The sequence below is a fragment of the Bombina bombina genome, chromosome 5 (genome assembly GCF_027579735.1).
Source record: "Bombina bombina isolate aBomBom1 chromosome 5, aBomBom1.pri, whole genome shotgun sequence".
Taxonomy (NCBI): domain Eukaryota; kingdom Metazoa; phylum Chordata; class Amphibia; order Anura; family Bombinatoridae; genus Bombina; species Bombina bombina.
In genome coordinates, this window is record NC_069503.1 from 753,284,261 (window position 1) to 753,300,664 (window position 16,404).

At 41.5% G+C, this 16,404-nt stretch overlaps 1 protein-coding gene across 2 annotated transcripts in view; it reads left to right on the forward strand.

Annotated features, from left to right (window-relative positions):
* Positions 1-16,404, forward strand: part of SLC66A2 (solute carrier family 66 member 2) — a 490,515-nt gene that overhangs the window by 325,419 nt on the left and 148,692 nt on the right. The window lies entirely within an intron of this gene.

A 16,404-nucleotide genomic window follows, 5' to 3' on the forward strand; every position in this document is an offset into this window, starting at 1 on the left:
ATTGTTAAAATATATAGAGTAAGTGAATTATTTTAAATGATTGGCAACAATATCTTTTCTGGAGATAAAATTGGACATTTTTAATGTTACTGAGGAACACATGGAGGCCACGTGTTGACCACCTCTTGCTCAGATAATTGGAAGAGTTTAAAGATAATGCTTTTTTCCTTCCTAAGATAGGGAGAGTCCACGGCTTCATTCCTTACTGTTGGGAAATACAACACCTGGCCACCAGGAGGAGGCAAAGACACCCCAACCGTCCTTTAGATTTAAAATTGAGCACTTGCATTTTTATTAAAGGTGGTTCTGTCTACGTTAGAGGTTCCAGAGGCCACGCTGCCTGAAGAACCTATGATACCCAAATTAGACAGAGTTTTACGAAGACAGGAAGGTTCCTTTGACTTTTCCTGTGCCGGTTAAGATGGCGAACATTATTAAGAATGAATGGGAAAGAATTGGTTCTTCCTTTATCCCCTCGCCTACTTTTAAAAAGTATTTCCCAGTCCCGGACTCTGAACTGGATTTGTGGGGCTCCATTCCTAAGGTGGATGGTGCTATATCTACGCTTGCTATGTACTACCTCTTGAGCATAGTTCTTCGTTCAGAGAGCCGATGGATAAGAAAATGGAAACCTTTCTGAGAAATATGTTTCAACATAAAAGATTTTTGTTTCAACCGGCTGCTGCGGTTGCCGGAGCGGCTTCCTATTGGTGCGACTCATTGAGTTGGAGTCTCCCCTCGAAGATATTCAAAGAATTAAAGCTCTGACAATTGCTAATTCTTTTATCTGTGATGCAAACATGCAAATTATTCACCTACATGCAAAGGCCTCTGGCTTTGTGGTCCTAGCCTGCCAGGCGCTCTGGCTGAAGTCTTGGTCTGCAAATATGACTTCAAAGTCCAGATTCCTTTCTCTTCCCTTCAAGGGAAATATTTTATTTGGTCCAGGCCTGGGCTTCATTATTTCTACGCTTACCAGAGACAAGGGTGCCTTCCTACTGCAAAATAAGAAGAACAAGTCTAAGGGACGACAATCTTCTAATTTTCGTTCCTTTCGTTCTGACATTCCAATGACAACAATCCTCCTCCAAGCCTGAGCAACCCAAGAATACTTGGAAGCCGGCTCAGTCATGGAATAAATCCAAGCAGAATAAGAAGCCCGCCGAAAACAAATCGTCATGAAGGGAGCGGCCCCCGATCTGGGATCTTATTGTGTAGAGGGCAGCCTGTCTTTTTTTCAGACACCTGGTTCAAGGACGTACAGGATCCGTGGGTCCTGGAGGTGGTATCTCAGGGATACAAGATAGGCTTCAAATCTAATCCGCCATGGGGCAGATTCCTTCTCTCGAATCTACCAGACCAGATAAGAGGGATGCCTTTCTAGGGTGCATTCGGGATCTATCCTCCTTAGGAGTTGTTGTCCCAGTGCCTATCAAAGAAATAGGTTTGGGTTTATTTTCAAACCTTTTCGTAGTCCCAAAGAATGAGGGAACTTTGCGCCCAATTCTGGACCTAAAGCGCTTAAACAAATTTCTCAGTGTCCCTTCCTTCAAGATGGAGACAATAAGGTCCATCTTTACTTTAATTCAGGAAGGCCAGTTTATGACCACTATAGATCTGAAGGACGCTTACCTTCATGTTCCAATCCACTGGGAACACTTTCAGTTCCTGAGGTTTGCATTACTGGACCAGCACTTCCAGCTCATTGCCCTTCCGTTTGGCCAAGCTACTGCTCCAAGAATCTTTACAAAGGTTCTGAGGGCTCTTCTAGCCATTGCCAGAACTCAGGGTATTGCAGCCCTATACTTGGACGATATTCAGGTGCAAGCACCATCCTTTTGTCTTGCGGAAGAATTCTCAGAGTCCCTTCTCAGTCTTCTTCGATCACATGGATGGAAGATAAACTTGGATAAAAGTTCTCTTATCCCAAGTACCAGGGTGGAATTCCTGGGTACTATAATAGACTCCATATCCATGAGGATATTTCTAACAGCCCAGAGATGTTGCAAGCTAGCTTCGGCATGTCTTGCCCTCCGGACCTCTGTGGCCCAATGTATGGAGGTGATTGGTCTCATGTTGTCCTGCATGGACATCATTCCTTTTGATAGGTTCCAACTCAGACCTTTACAACTGTGTATTCTGAGGCAGTGGAACAGAGATCATTCAGAGCTGTCTCAGCAGATTGTATTAGACAGTCGGTCGAGAGAATCACTCTCTTGGTGGCTCTGTCCAGATCATCTGTCCCGAGGGACATGCTTCTTAAGACCATCATGGGAGATTGTGACTACGAACGCAAGCCTATTCGGATGGGGAGCTGTTTTGGGGCACCAGGAAGGCACAGGGGTTGTTGACTCAGGAGGAGTCCTCTCTCTCTATCAATATTTTGGAACTACAGCAATCTTCAAGGCCTTGAAGGCTTGGCCACTTCTGGGTTTGTCCCAGTTTATCAGATTCCAATCAGATAATATAACCTTGGTGTCTTACATCAACCATCAGGGGGAACGAGAAGTTCCTTAGTGATGAAGGAATTAACTCAGATTCTGGAGTGGGCGGAGCTCCACAACTGATCGCTGTCAGCGATTAACATTCCTGGTGTGGACAACTGGGAGGCGGATTTTTTCAGCAGGCAATCTTTCCATCCAGGGAAATGGTCTCTCCATCCCAAGGTGTTTGCAGGGATATGCAGCAAGTGGGGGATGCCGGAGATATATCTCATGGTGTCCCATCTCAATACCAAGCTACCCAGGTACGGTTTGAGGTTGAGGGATCCCCAAGCAGATCTAATAGATGCACTAGCAGTGCCCTGGAGGTTCAAACTCCTATATCTTTTTTCCTCCATTACTGCTTCTTCCTTGAGTTTTGGCCCGCATCAATCAGGAGTGGGTATCAGTAATCCTGATTGCTCCATCGTGGCCGCGAAGGACGTGGTTCGCGGATCTAGGGGGGATGTCCTCATCTCCTCCGTGGAACTTACCTTGTCGCAGAGACCTGCTGATACAAGGTCCATTTGTTCATCAAAATCTAGATTCTCTGAGGCTCACTGCGTGGAGATTGAATGCTTAGTCTTAGCAAAAAGAGGTTTCTCTGAGAGTGTCATTGATACTCTTATTCAAGCTCGTAAACCAGTTACTCAGCATATCTACCACAAGGTGTGGAGGACCTACTTATTTAACATATAGCCGAGTAGAGTATAGGAAACATATAGGGAGGAAAGACAAAGCAGAGTCTGTATAGGTGTCATTTGAACTGTGGCCTAAAAATTAAAACAAGTGGGGTCTGTGGACCATAATTATTCCGAAAGGTAAGCATGAATTTTGTTTTCTTTCGTAAAATGATCGGCCACAGTCTTCTAACATATGGGATTAATACCCAAGATGTTTACAGAAAGGGTGGGACACTTTTTATGGCAGTTACTATTTAGTCGACCCTGCGGCCTGAAGGACTTTCCTGTCAAAAGCTGCTTGCGAAGAAGCAAAAACATCAAATCGATAAAATTTGGAAAAAAGTAAGCAGAGAACACCATGTTGCAGCTTTGCAAATCTGCTGCAAAGATGCATCATTTTTTTAAAAGCCCACGATGTTGCGACTGCTCTTGTAGAAAGAGCTGTAATATGCTTAGGAAGTGACTTTCCTGCATTTTAATAAGCCTTTAGAATAATTTGTTTGAGACAAGAAGCCAACACTACCTTTGTAGTGAACAAACCAAACTAGAAGTTTGTCTGATATCTTTAGTAACTTGGAGATATAATTTTAAAGCCCTGACTTAATCAAGATGTATATGTAACAGTCGCTCCTTAGAGTTAGCAGGATCTGAACACAATGAAGGAACAACAATTTCTTAATTTATATTTTCTGCAGAAACTACATTAAGAAGTAAATCATATTTAGTACCAAGTACAGCCTATCTTTGTGAATAATAAGAAATGGAGAATCACAAGACAAGTTTGACAACTCAGAAACTCTCCTTGCTGAAGAGATTGGTAATAGGAAAAGTGCTTTCCAATAGAACAGTAGATATAAATGGAATGCATTGGTTCAAATAGATGACCTTGAGTCTGAGACACTTCCTGCATGGCCAACGGACTGTAGGTACCCCCTTGATGGTTTATGTAGGCCATCGCCGTGATATTGTCTGACTGAAAACAGATAACATTTTCCTCCTTTAATAGGGGCCACGGCTGAAGAACCCAAATAATTGCTTAAATTCCAGAATGTTGATTGGTAACCTTGCTTCTAGAGGAAATCAAACTTGTTGATACCCTCAACGCGTTTCCCACCACTGGGCTTTCTCAAGAGGTTAAATTGACGGAACAAGTCCCTTTGGACAATGAACAGATTAGGGGGAAACCCTTGACCCAGAGGCGACACTGGTACTGGGATTAATCATTCCCAAATCCTCCAAATTCTTTTATAAAGGCTGCCATATTTGAAGGATTTTTAGCAACATGAGATAGGATTGCTTGTCAATAAGGGAGGGCTCTGCTTCAAAAAAGAAAACAGTTCTCTTGAAGGACAAAAATAATCAGTCCAGATATCCAAACTATTTTTTCTGATGAATCCTAAAATATATAAACTAAAACATAAGTTTATACAAAGTTTATAAATTTGAACATGACATAAGCGTCAGTATGTAGTGTACATGTATCTACTTAAGCATACACACATATTAAACCCCTGCACCCAATCGGATGTATATATGCGTTGTGCGGTACTTTGCTCATCGTACAGCACAATGCAAATATATGTTGGAGCTTCAGGAAGCTCCAGCAGTCTCGGTTTTTAAGTTACAGCTGAGAGCTGGAGTTCCTGAGCTCCAGGCATCTTCCTGCATATGGAACTGGAGTGTGTTCAAAGCTCCGGTTCCATATGAGGGCAGATACCAGATCCTTACAGATGGTGACACTGTGGGTGTTACCGTCTGTAACGATCTTCTGCTGGTGCCGGCGGGAGGTGTGGGTGGGAATCCGAGAGGCGGGTGGGAAGTCCAGCAGTGGAGGGAGGGGGCGGAAGTATGATGGCTCAACAAAAATAAATAAAGGGAGAGAGAGTGATGGGGACTCTAGGGGAGCTACACACAGGAAAGGGGTGGGGGTGTGGGGGGCTAATAATGATTGCGGGAGGTGGGCAGTCTACTACACTACAAAAAATAAAATGACAAAAAAAATGACAAAAAAAAACATTTTGTACCTAAGATGGCGAGAACTATTTAGACAGGGGAGGGTTTAGTGAGCTGTTTGGGAGGGATAAGAGAGGTTGGAGGGTAAGGGAGTTTCCTACCCTACAGGAAAAAAAAATAATATATATATATATATATATATATATGATTTAAATTGTTATGTTGACAGACTGTCTGCCAGTACTTAAGATGGGGTGACCAGGGGGATGTGTGGGAGGGAAGAGAGCTGTTTTGGAGGGATCAGGGGGTGGGAAGTATCAGACGGGAGGGTACTCTCTACACTTAAGCTAAAATTAACCTTACAAGCTACCTAAATAACCCCTTCACTTCTGGCAATAATAGAAGTGTGGTGCACAGGTGTAATTAGCGGCCTTCTAATTACCAAAAAGCAATGGCAAAGCCATATATGTCTGCTATTTCTGAACAAAGGGGATCCCAGAGAAGCTTTTACAACAATTTGTGCAATGATTTCATAAGCAGTATGTAAATAATTTCAGTGAGAAACCATTTTTTTTATTTGATCGCATTTGAAGGTGAAATGGTGGCATGCAATATTCCAAAATGGGCCTAGATTACCTTGTGTTGCCTACTTAAAAAGAATATATAGTTTTGACAGGTAAATAAAAAAAACATTACCAAGGCTCTATTTCTGTTTAAATGGAGTGATAGCAATAATGCTAAAAATTATCCAAAATTTTGGCCAAGTTTTTCTCTGAAAGTTTCAGTATTGAATGGGGTTAACCTGTCATGTGGACTTACTGACTAGAGAAGCACCACATATAAACCATTTAGTACACAGTAGATACTTGTAAATCCATTTCCAGAATAAGCAGAGACTGCGTATACTTACAAAGGGAATACACAATGTACATTTGTTAATGAAAATATTCATGATTAATGTTCAGTATCTGCATGATAAACGTATGTGCATACATATAAATTACCTATACAATAAGTATAAAAGAAATACCAATAGATCTTTTCTCTAAAGAATCTCCACTGCTGTACTTAAATACAGAGAAATCCTGCACGACTGCATTTGGAATTAAACATGCAGAGTAATATGGATAAGGGATATACCTAAAGGAGCATATATTATAGTATTGTGTACACTAATAGAACATATAATGTCTTGCATATCTACAGAGACAGAAAGTTCTGCCTATGTAAAAATCATTATGTGTGCTGCTGCATATGCAATAAACATAAATAGCTTCTAGAGATTTGGTATACCAGTGTACATAACCGTACATGAAGTACATTACTGCAAATAGGTTTTTTTTGGGGTTTTTTTGTCAGTTTGCATTTTATATAGTGTTGTATATTTTATGCTCAATTAAATATTATCTGTATACATCCCCTGGCAATGATGGGAGTACAATGCTTTATGGACTTATATACAAGTATTTATTGCGCAGATAGTTATAATAAATGATAATGGCACGATTTGTGATTATGTTCAGTACAATATACAATTACACATATTATAGTAAATTGGGTACACTGCAGATCACATACGAATGTGCTCATGTGCACAGCTGCCTAAAGGTCTTTGCAAAAACACCTGCATAGAGGATATCAACTCTGAACCCTTAGGAATAATTGATTACCCCTCATTGTATATACAGCATGTAGTGCTTTATCAGCAGAGAGTATGAAACTCAACAATAATAGCCACATAATATGGTGCCATAGCCTTGCTAGCTTTTCTTATACTCAGGGGTAAAGTGAGTAGGTCCTGATCAACATAGACAGTGCATAATTCCGTAGTGAAAGTAAAAAGCTGTGGTACTCAGAGTGTATTGACTGACTTAGTGGAACAAGCTTGTAAAACACATGTAATGTATGTACAGGGAAGGTTATCAGTAAATGATTAATATTAATATTAGTGGGGACATATTAATTTTGTTCCATAGGGTGTAATGGCAGGGTATGTAGAGACACCCTACATACACACAAACAAAATTGTTATAGAATACTCTGCACTAAGCTTAATAACTCTTTTGATACATTTTTGAAAACTGTATTACATAGCTTAAAACACTGAACCCAAAGTTTTCTTGTATGTTTCAGATAGAGCATGCAATTTTAAGCAACTTTCTAATTTACTCCTATTATCAATTTTTCATTCTCTTACTATCTTTATTTGAAAAGCAAGAATGTAAGTTTAGAAGCCAGCCTATTTTCTTCCTAATGGTAAAGAGTCCACATCCACATTCATTACTTATGGGAAATAAGAACCTGGCCACCAGCAGGAGGCAAAGACCCACCAGCCAAAGGCATAAATACTCCTCCCACTTCCACCATCCCCCAGTCATTCTTTGCCTTTTATCCCAGGAGGTTGGCAGAGATGTGTCAGAAGTTTTCTTTTAAAATTATTTTTTCATATGTCTCTTATGGAGGGTGCTACCCTTCGACATGGGACGGGAGTTTTAAGTAGTCCTGTCAGTCTCTCGTGGAGGGCCTGGGCGAAAGTGAGAGCCCGGAGATGCAGTGGGAGCTTCCCCTGCGACACCATCCTGACTCGTATTCACAGACTATATGAAAAGTCAGGAAAGGACCAGAAGAGAAACGAACGATCTCAATGACCAGCAAACGCAAAAACAACGAGACAGCGTGGACACGCATCACCATATAAACGAGGACTTGAAGGAAAATACCCCACCCCAGTGAGCAGGGAAAACAGACCAAGTCCCACACCCCAGACCACAAGAGACTGAGGACGCCTCACAAGCAAGGAAAAATATCCGTAGCCGGAGAAAAGCTCAGGAGAGAGACAGGAAAAAGATGACAAAAACTAGTGGTGCAAAATAAGCAGAGCTCCCATCTGAAAACGGATACAGCACTATGCTATTCCCTCCCAGGGGTGTTTGTTCCCCCTTGTTGTTCTTTACGTTATAGGATTGTGCGGCTGCGTGTTCTATTAAGACAACTTTTTTACTTATTGGAGATCCTTTCCTTTATAGTCAGAGGACTTCTCAGTTCTCCCAAGGTTTTTTGAGATAGGCTAGTGGGGATGTGTCTCTCCCTGGTCGGTCTACTGTGAGCTTTCCCAGTCCTTTTGTTCTGGAGGTTATGGTTTCCATGTGGTAGTTCCTGCGAGACATAGTTCCTTATGGGCGGATGCCTGCGGTGTCCTTGTTTTTCTTTTATCTGGTCCGAATTATTTTTCTTCTGTGTTCCCTATGGGAATTCAGGGATTGCTTGATTTAAGTTATTCTATGGAAGTTGTTCCCGGATTTCTTCTGGAGTTTTGTGTGTGACCTGTTACTTGTTAGTGACACATGTTGCTCCTGGCTGGTCTGGCGGGACCTGCTGATTCTCTTGTTCAGTTATTTGTTTTTGTATTAAAAAAAAAAAACGCTAATTGGCTGGCCTGTGTCAGTCCGCACCCGACGTATCCCACCGTGTCCTTTCGCGTCCCTAATCAGAGGGGTGTGGTCCTTACCACGTGGAGCGGTTAGGCCCTTTTGAGCTACTGCAATAGTTCTCCTAGGGTCTTTGCCATTGTGTAGTTTAGGCTGTCATGTGGAGGTGGTCAATGTCCTTTACCTCCGCCCCTGGGAGCTTTTTAGCCTCTGATGGGATTTTGGATTGACTTCTCCGGTGTTGTCACTGGTGCCCTGGTAATTTTTATCGCCCCTTAGGGGTTTGGGCCCGCGGTGTGCTCTGTTTTTGGAGTCCTGTGCCTCGGGGCTACTGATTAGGGTTTTTTCCCCTATCGGACTCGTGCTGCGGGTGTTTTTCGCAGTATCTCTTGTGTCCTTTTTGGATTTTGATTCAAGGTGCTTGTCCTCGTTGAGATAGCATGCCAGCAGGTCCGGCTTGGGGCGTGTTGCCTTGGGTGCTGACTTATAGAAGTCTGGTTTCCTCCTTATGATTCCGTCGTGGATCTCGGGGGAGAGTCTACGTTTTTGGCAGTCTAGCCCTTTATCCTATCTGTATGCCCCTGTTATACCCCTGGGTTTTGGGGTCGGGTCAGGATGGGTCCTATTGTCTCCCTTTTAAGGAGTCTGTAGTATTTTTGGTTTGATACCTTTGGGGAGGATGGACTCTGGACCTTTTTGTTAAGGGGTTCCCATTTCCTATTCCTCTTACGTGTCTAAGACTAGAACTCTTTTTTTCCCCTTTGTATGCCTTTGTATGCCTTCTGCAGACTTTGTCACGGCGCATGGGTTGAGCTTGTTGGTCACCTTGCCGCTTGTGGTAAGGGGGCTTGAGCGGTTGCTTTCAGTCTTGACCCTTTTTGTGGGGTTCTGGGAGGTCTTTCTATCCTAGGATTTGCGCTGGTCACTCAATACTTTGGGTGTTCTGTGCCTGTACAATCATTTGTAGATTGGTTGGGTGTCTGGGGGACACGTGCTCCCTGTCTCGCATTTTTCTGAGGGACTCTTGTCTCTCTTGGATTAGCTTTGCTGCCTAGTAGCAGAAGATTGGCTGTTGGGAAACAGCTGCAGTTATTTTACTTTGTCTGCTGGCAAGCTATTGAGCCTAGGTGGCCTAGTGGTTAGCTTGTCCATCTAGCAAGCTGCAGTTCTGAAGTTTGTATTCAGCTGCGATTACTTGTTATTTATATCTGATGCCTGTGGGCTTGCCCTTAGGGATTGTGTCCTCAGGTCTCTTGGATTCTTTCTCGGGGTCTGGTCGCTTTTCTCAAGTGTGCCTGGTGGTCCTTCACTTCCTCTTGTGTAGGGATGGGGTTCGGTTGGTCAGCTATTTTGGCCTACGATTAGCTGCGCTACCCAGCTTGCAGAAGGTTGCCGTTGTCTCCAGGGTGACGGTTGCTCCTTGAATGCTAGCATGCACTTTAGGGTCCCTTGGGAGGCGTTTTTTCTGAACCCCCTGGGGGAGTTGGATCCTTGGGAAAGAAAGGTTGATTCAGGAAGGATGTCCCGCTGCTCAGCGGTCTATACTGGTGTAGTGTGGATCTGCGCAGTTTCAGTTGTGCAGGAGCGGGCTGTTTCGTATCCGTTTTCGGATGGGGGCTCTGCTTATTTTGCACCACTAGTTTTTGTCATCTTTTTCCTGTCTCCTGAGCTTTTCTCCGGCTACGGATATTTTTCCTTGCTTGTGAGGCGTCCTCAGTCTCTTGTGGTCTGGGGTGTGGGACTTGGTCTGTTTTCCCTGCTCACTGGGGTGGGGTTTTTTCCTTCAAGTCCTCGTTTATATGGTGACGCGTGTCCACGCTGTCTCGTTGTTTTTGCGTTTGCTGGTCATTGAGATCGTTCGTTTGTCTTCTGGTCCTTTCCTGACTTTTCATATAGTCTGTTCGGGTGTAGCCTACTGAGTGGCTCTGGGTTGTCTCCTTGTCACCCTAGACGTTGTTCCTTTTCTTCTGTCTTGTATCTTCCCTCTGGGAATTTTTAGTCGGGGTCCCTCGCAGGGGTTGTTGCCGCTGACAGATGCTGTCCTTAAGGTGGGTGCTCTCGGTTGGGCCCGCAATTGGTTCTATCTAGGTTCTTTGAAATGTTGGTAGATTTGTGTTTCTGGAACCGGTTTTTGTTCTCCAAAATGTTTGTTGATCCCTGTTTTGGACGAACTGGGATTTTGTTTTCTTGGGAATCTGTTTTTAGGTTAGTGCCTTTATTGGTCCGCTACTTACCCTCCCGTTTTGGCATTCTGTGTCCTCTTTGGCTTGGGTATCCATTTCCCATAAGTAATTAATGCGGCTGTGGACTCTTTTTCCATTGGGAAGAAAAACATAAATTATGCTTACCTAATAATTATAACCTGATTTCTTTTCTCCCGTGGGAAGGAGTCCACAGCCCCCCCGCCCCCCCCGCCGCCCATTTTTTTGAGGCGTTGTTTATCTTCTGGCACCCTTTCACCTTGATGCTTCTTCCACTATTCCTTGTTCCTCGGCTGAATGACTGGGGGATGGGGAAGTCGGAGGAGTATTTATGTCTTTGGCTGGTCGGTCTTTGCCTCCTCCTGGTGACCAGGTTCTTATTTCCCATAAGTAATGAATATGGCTGTGCACTCTTTCCCACAGAAGAAAAGAAAATGATCAGGTAAGCATAATTTATGTTTTTTGGTTCACAACCTGGATTGTGTTTGCTGATTGGTGGCTAAATGCACCCACCATTAAACAAATGCTGTCCAGGGTTCTAAACCAAAAATTGTCTGGCTCCTTAGCATAGATGCCTTGTTTTTCAAATAAAGATAGCAAGAGAACGAACAAAAATTGCCTAGAAGCTGTGAACTCAGTTAAAATACAATGCCTGTGTTTAAACACTGATTAGAGGGCTGGAGTTAGCTGCTCCAGACAGCTTAGCTATGTAATTAATTTTGCTTATTTTTGAAAATTATTTTAAAATACTTGCCAGCAATTTAAAAAAAAAAAATGATGCAAACTATTTTAAATTAATTAGCCCTTTTAGGATATGCACAGATCTCAACCTGTTTTATGGCACTTTAAGCAACTCCCTGGCAGCTCCTGCAAAGGGAAATGCTTAGAAAAATGAATTCCTCATTAAGAACTTTAGAAATTACTGCCCTGTAATTTCCTGAGCGAATAGGAATCTGACTACCATTGGAGAGAAGACAGTACCTCAGAGAAGGCTTCAAAGCCATTTTGAGTGTAATAAAATTATATAATGTGCACCAAGCATAATAAATACCTTTTACCTCATAGAAACATGCGATAAGTGCCATAAATATTTCCCCAGAGCTGTCAGAGGGCTGTGAAAGGCCACAGTGTTACTTGGCGATGTCCCTGATAGGAATATAGCAGTTAGGCACCTTAAAAAAATAAAAAAGTGTGTCATGAGGAGAGTAAGCTAAGTCTCCTGGCTATGCTGTACATGTGTCAGAATACCTACAGATAGCCTCTGGGCTGTGTGTGTGCTGTGTAAAGTCATTTACCTTATGCAGCACCCCTCCGCTGGCTTAACAGGCATCTCAAATCCTTGTCATTGAAGCTGCAGCAGTATCCAGTAGAGAGCCCATCCAGTGCAGGTATCGTAGAGTAGGAAATACCTGTGTCCCTCAGGGGGAGGCTAAGGGCGAGACCCCGAGACGGCTGAGGGTAGTTATGGCTGAAGTCCCATAGGGAAATCCTGTCCACTAAACGTGGTATTACTATGTCCCTGTATCATTCAGCTGCTGTGAAGTTTCTCTTCTGTCTTCTTTGTGAATGCTAATTCCCAGGGTTTATGGGTCCCAAATTGGTTTGAGCTCCCAAATTTAAATCCATAAGCAAGTAGCTGGAACAACCTTTATTCTCAACCAACTCCTACGAGGCCACAAACAAAACTGAGAGAGATGGGAGGAAGCTCTGATATCGGTTCTTGACCTCCTCCTAGTGGCGGTAAATATATCCCATATGTTATGGAGGACTGTGGACCATCATGATTTTATAAAAGAAAGGTATACTAAAATTAACTCTGATATTCCAATTGGTGGGGTTTTATTTGCGTTATTTGGGGATTTCTTTATTTTCTGAAAGGCATCGTCTGCTAAAAATGTTTTTTTAAATCATATGACTTGTATATGTAACTCAAAATAACAAATGCACTAAAATCACTGTTTTAAAGGTATATGTAACCCAGACAATTGATTTTGATTCAGTCACAACATACAATCAAAGTTTCCTATTTACTTCTATTATCAGATTTGCTGCAGTGACATGATATTCTGTGATGAAGAGATACCTAGGTAGGTGCCTGGAGCACTACACGGCAGGAAATAATGCTGTCACTAGTGCTCTTGCAAATGGATAACATTCTTGTAAAACTGCTGCCATATAGTGCTCCAGACACCTGCACGCTCCTAAGCTTAGGTCCCTGCTTTTCAATAAAAGATACCAAGAGAAGGAAAATTTGACAATGGAAGTTAATTAAAAAGTTGTTTAAAACTACGTTATTTCTGAATCATATAATAAAAATTTGTGTCCCTTTTAATAGAGACTGCTCAAAAGTCTTAGCACACAGACAAGAAACAGCACATTAGTGAAGTTGTTAAGTTAAAGGGACATAAAACCCAAATATTTTCTTTCACGATTCTGATAGAACATACTATTATCACATTTTCTTTTCTTGTAATCCTTTGTTGAAAAGCAGAAAGGTAAGCTCAGGAGTGTGCACGTCGCCAGCACAACATGGCAGCAGTTTTGCAACAATGTTATACATTAACAAAAGCACTAGATGGCAGCACTATTTCCTGTCATGTAGTGCTCCTGACATGTGCACGCTACCTATCTAGATATCTCTTCAACAAAGAATAACATGAGAACTAATTGAATTTGAGAATAGGAGTAAATTGGAAACGTTTTTTAAAATTGTATTCTCTATCTGAATCATGAAAGAAAAGTTTTGGGTTTCATGTTCCTTTAAAGTGCTGGTAAATTTGCCATCATAACTTCACATTATCTGAAAAGTCTTCTCATAACTAGCATATTAATCTGCTTATTTTGTTCAAAAGTCAACTCTACTTTTAAAAAGGAGCATTTTTTTGTCAGGCTCCGTTACCTGATTCAATGCAGCCTCTCTGAAAGATTTTCTTTTAGTCTTATTGACTGGCAGCTCTTTCAGCCAATCGGAGCCTCACCATGCGCCCCATATAATTTAATTACAGCAAGCTGCCTGCTTGGAACTTGGCCTGGAAGATCAACTGCACAAGCGCAACTCGCTAAGCTATTTGCGCAACAGAAAAAGTGTTTTAGTTGCGCAAATAGTGTAGTAAGTTTCGCTTGCGTAGTTGAACTTCCAGGCTGAGTTCTAAGCACAGGAGCGTGCTGTGATTAAATTACATGGGGCGCATGGTGAGGCTCCGATTGGCTGAAAGAGCTGCCAGTCAATAAGACTAAAAGAAAATCTTTCAGAGGGGCTACATTGAATCCGGTAACAGAGCCTGACAAAAAAATGCTAATTTTTAAAAGTAGAGTTGACTTTTGAACAAAATAAGCAGATTAATATGCTAGTTATGAGAAGACTTTTCAGATAATCTGAAGTTATGATGGCAAATTTACCAGCACTTTAATCAAATATTGGTTCACTTTTATGCATTTCCGTTTGTCCCTGCAAGTTAATTCACCAGTACATGTCCATTAGCCATAATAAAAAACTTTCTTAATCATTTCTTAATTCTTCTTCATTAACCCCTTCCAGCCCGGACTTATTTGTCTGCATTGGAACAAGTTCTGATGTAAACAAGTAAAAAAAATATTAAATCAATCATGTGATCGCGTGATTTCAATGATGGGATTGTGTCAGGGGGGATTGCCTATGACGCCAGCCCACAATCCCATTCAGGAAGTGCCTTTGGCTTTAGTACAGCTATGACGTTCTATGCTGTCCTAAGAGCTTTAAAGTCCAGAGCGGTTAGTACGCATAGAACATCATAAGGGCGCGAAGGGGTTAAATTCACTGCTTTACTTTTGTTAGCAAAGTAAGGTATATTTGAGTTTTTGGTGATGGGAGTATATTATTTACATTGATATTATAGGTAATACTGACAGCTAGGTTCCAGTGCCGTAATGTGATATAAATGATGTGCTTACCTGTTACAAAAGCACCTACACTGCCTACGTGTGCCCCACAACATTGTAAAGAAGTGTCAGCCTCTATCATCAGGCAAGAATAATTAAAACCATTGCAGAGAGGCAGATTAAATTTACAGTATGTTCAGTTTGGGAATATTATCCAGTATAATACTGAGAGCATGTATGGTTTTCTAATAATCTTTTCACTATCTCCTTTTATATTGGAATGTACAAAGCTCACCCAGCAGGCTTATTGGAACACATTGTTTGCATTTATAATTTTGTTTTCTCTTGTGCTTTTATTTTATTTGTTTAGATTAAAGTTACATGGTCATCTTTTATACAAACAAACTGTCCTTGAAAGTTTCTAAACAAATTAACTGTTCCCCTTCCTAGTTTTGTGTCTGTTCAGTCCTAGTCATATCATTCAGTCAGAGGTGTAACTAGAAACAGCAGGGCCCAGGTGCATGAATCTAAGAAGGGCCCCACCCCCCACCAAAAACGTGAATTTGATACATCTTTTTTTTTTTTTTAACATTTAACACAGAAAAAATGTTTTAATCAGATTACATGGCTGCAAAAGGGGGTACCCGGTGCCCACAGTCTGTGAGATGGTCTCACCCCCTATTACTGTATATAGTGACACTGTTTAACCCACCAGTACTGTATATAGTGAGTTAGTGACAGTCTGTAATATGCCGGTGAGATGACTGGCCTGACCCTACCCGCCCCAGTACTTTATATAGTCACCAGTAGTCAGTGTCACTATACAGTACCACTATATACAGTATGGGGGGGCTGGACCATGTCACAGTTTACCCCCCAATGCTGTAGTAACAAGGTCTGTAATCTGCTGGTTCCACAAACATACACACACATACATGCAAAAATACACACACAGTCACATACACACATATACACACACATAAACATACATGCATAAATATACATACATACACATGCCTATAGGTTAAAGTTTCAGTTTAATTGTACATTACAGTCATCACCCTGTGAGGTCATTGAATAGCAAAACTTTATTATTATTATATTAAATATAAATCAAATATCAAAAGAGCCTAAATCAAATGGTTCATAGAGAGAGGAACAAGAATTGTAATTCTATGAGCCATGACTTTCGTGGGTTGTTCTATGTTACTAAGTTAGTATTTTACAGCATTATAAGTATCACAGAGACAGCAATATTTAACCCTTTTATTGCAAATGATTTAACCACTTGATTGGCCACAATTCCAATGCATGATGCACAGTTGTCAACCCAATTTATAGTAGTTTTCTGGGTAAAATAACTTTTTATACATTCAACATAATTTCTATAAAAATAAATACATAAATAAATACAAAACATCTGTAATGGAGAGATACTAGAATGAAAGTCTGCTTTTATTTTCTTGTAATTAAAACTTTCAGTACTGATACTCACAGGCAATGTCACAAACATTGTATGGAGTTGGACCATTCAAATATAATTAAAACCATTATAGTATTCTGCTACTAAATATGAAAATCTGTTAGCAGGGAATAAAAAGCGTCTTGTAGTATATTGAGTTGTTATGCAGTTATTAATTGTCCATTACATCTATGCAGCAGTGATTTGGCTCCTTGGCTGCCCATTTGCACTGCTGGATGACTACTCCCTGTAGTCAGAGACACTAGTGAAGCATCACGTCACACTCAAATGATATCAGTGCAGGCAGCAGCAGCAGGTCAACGTTTTTTGCTGAAGCTG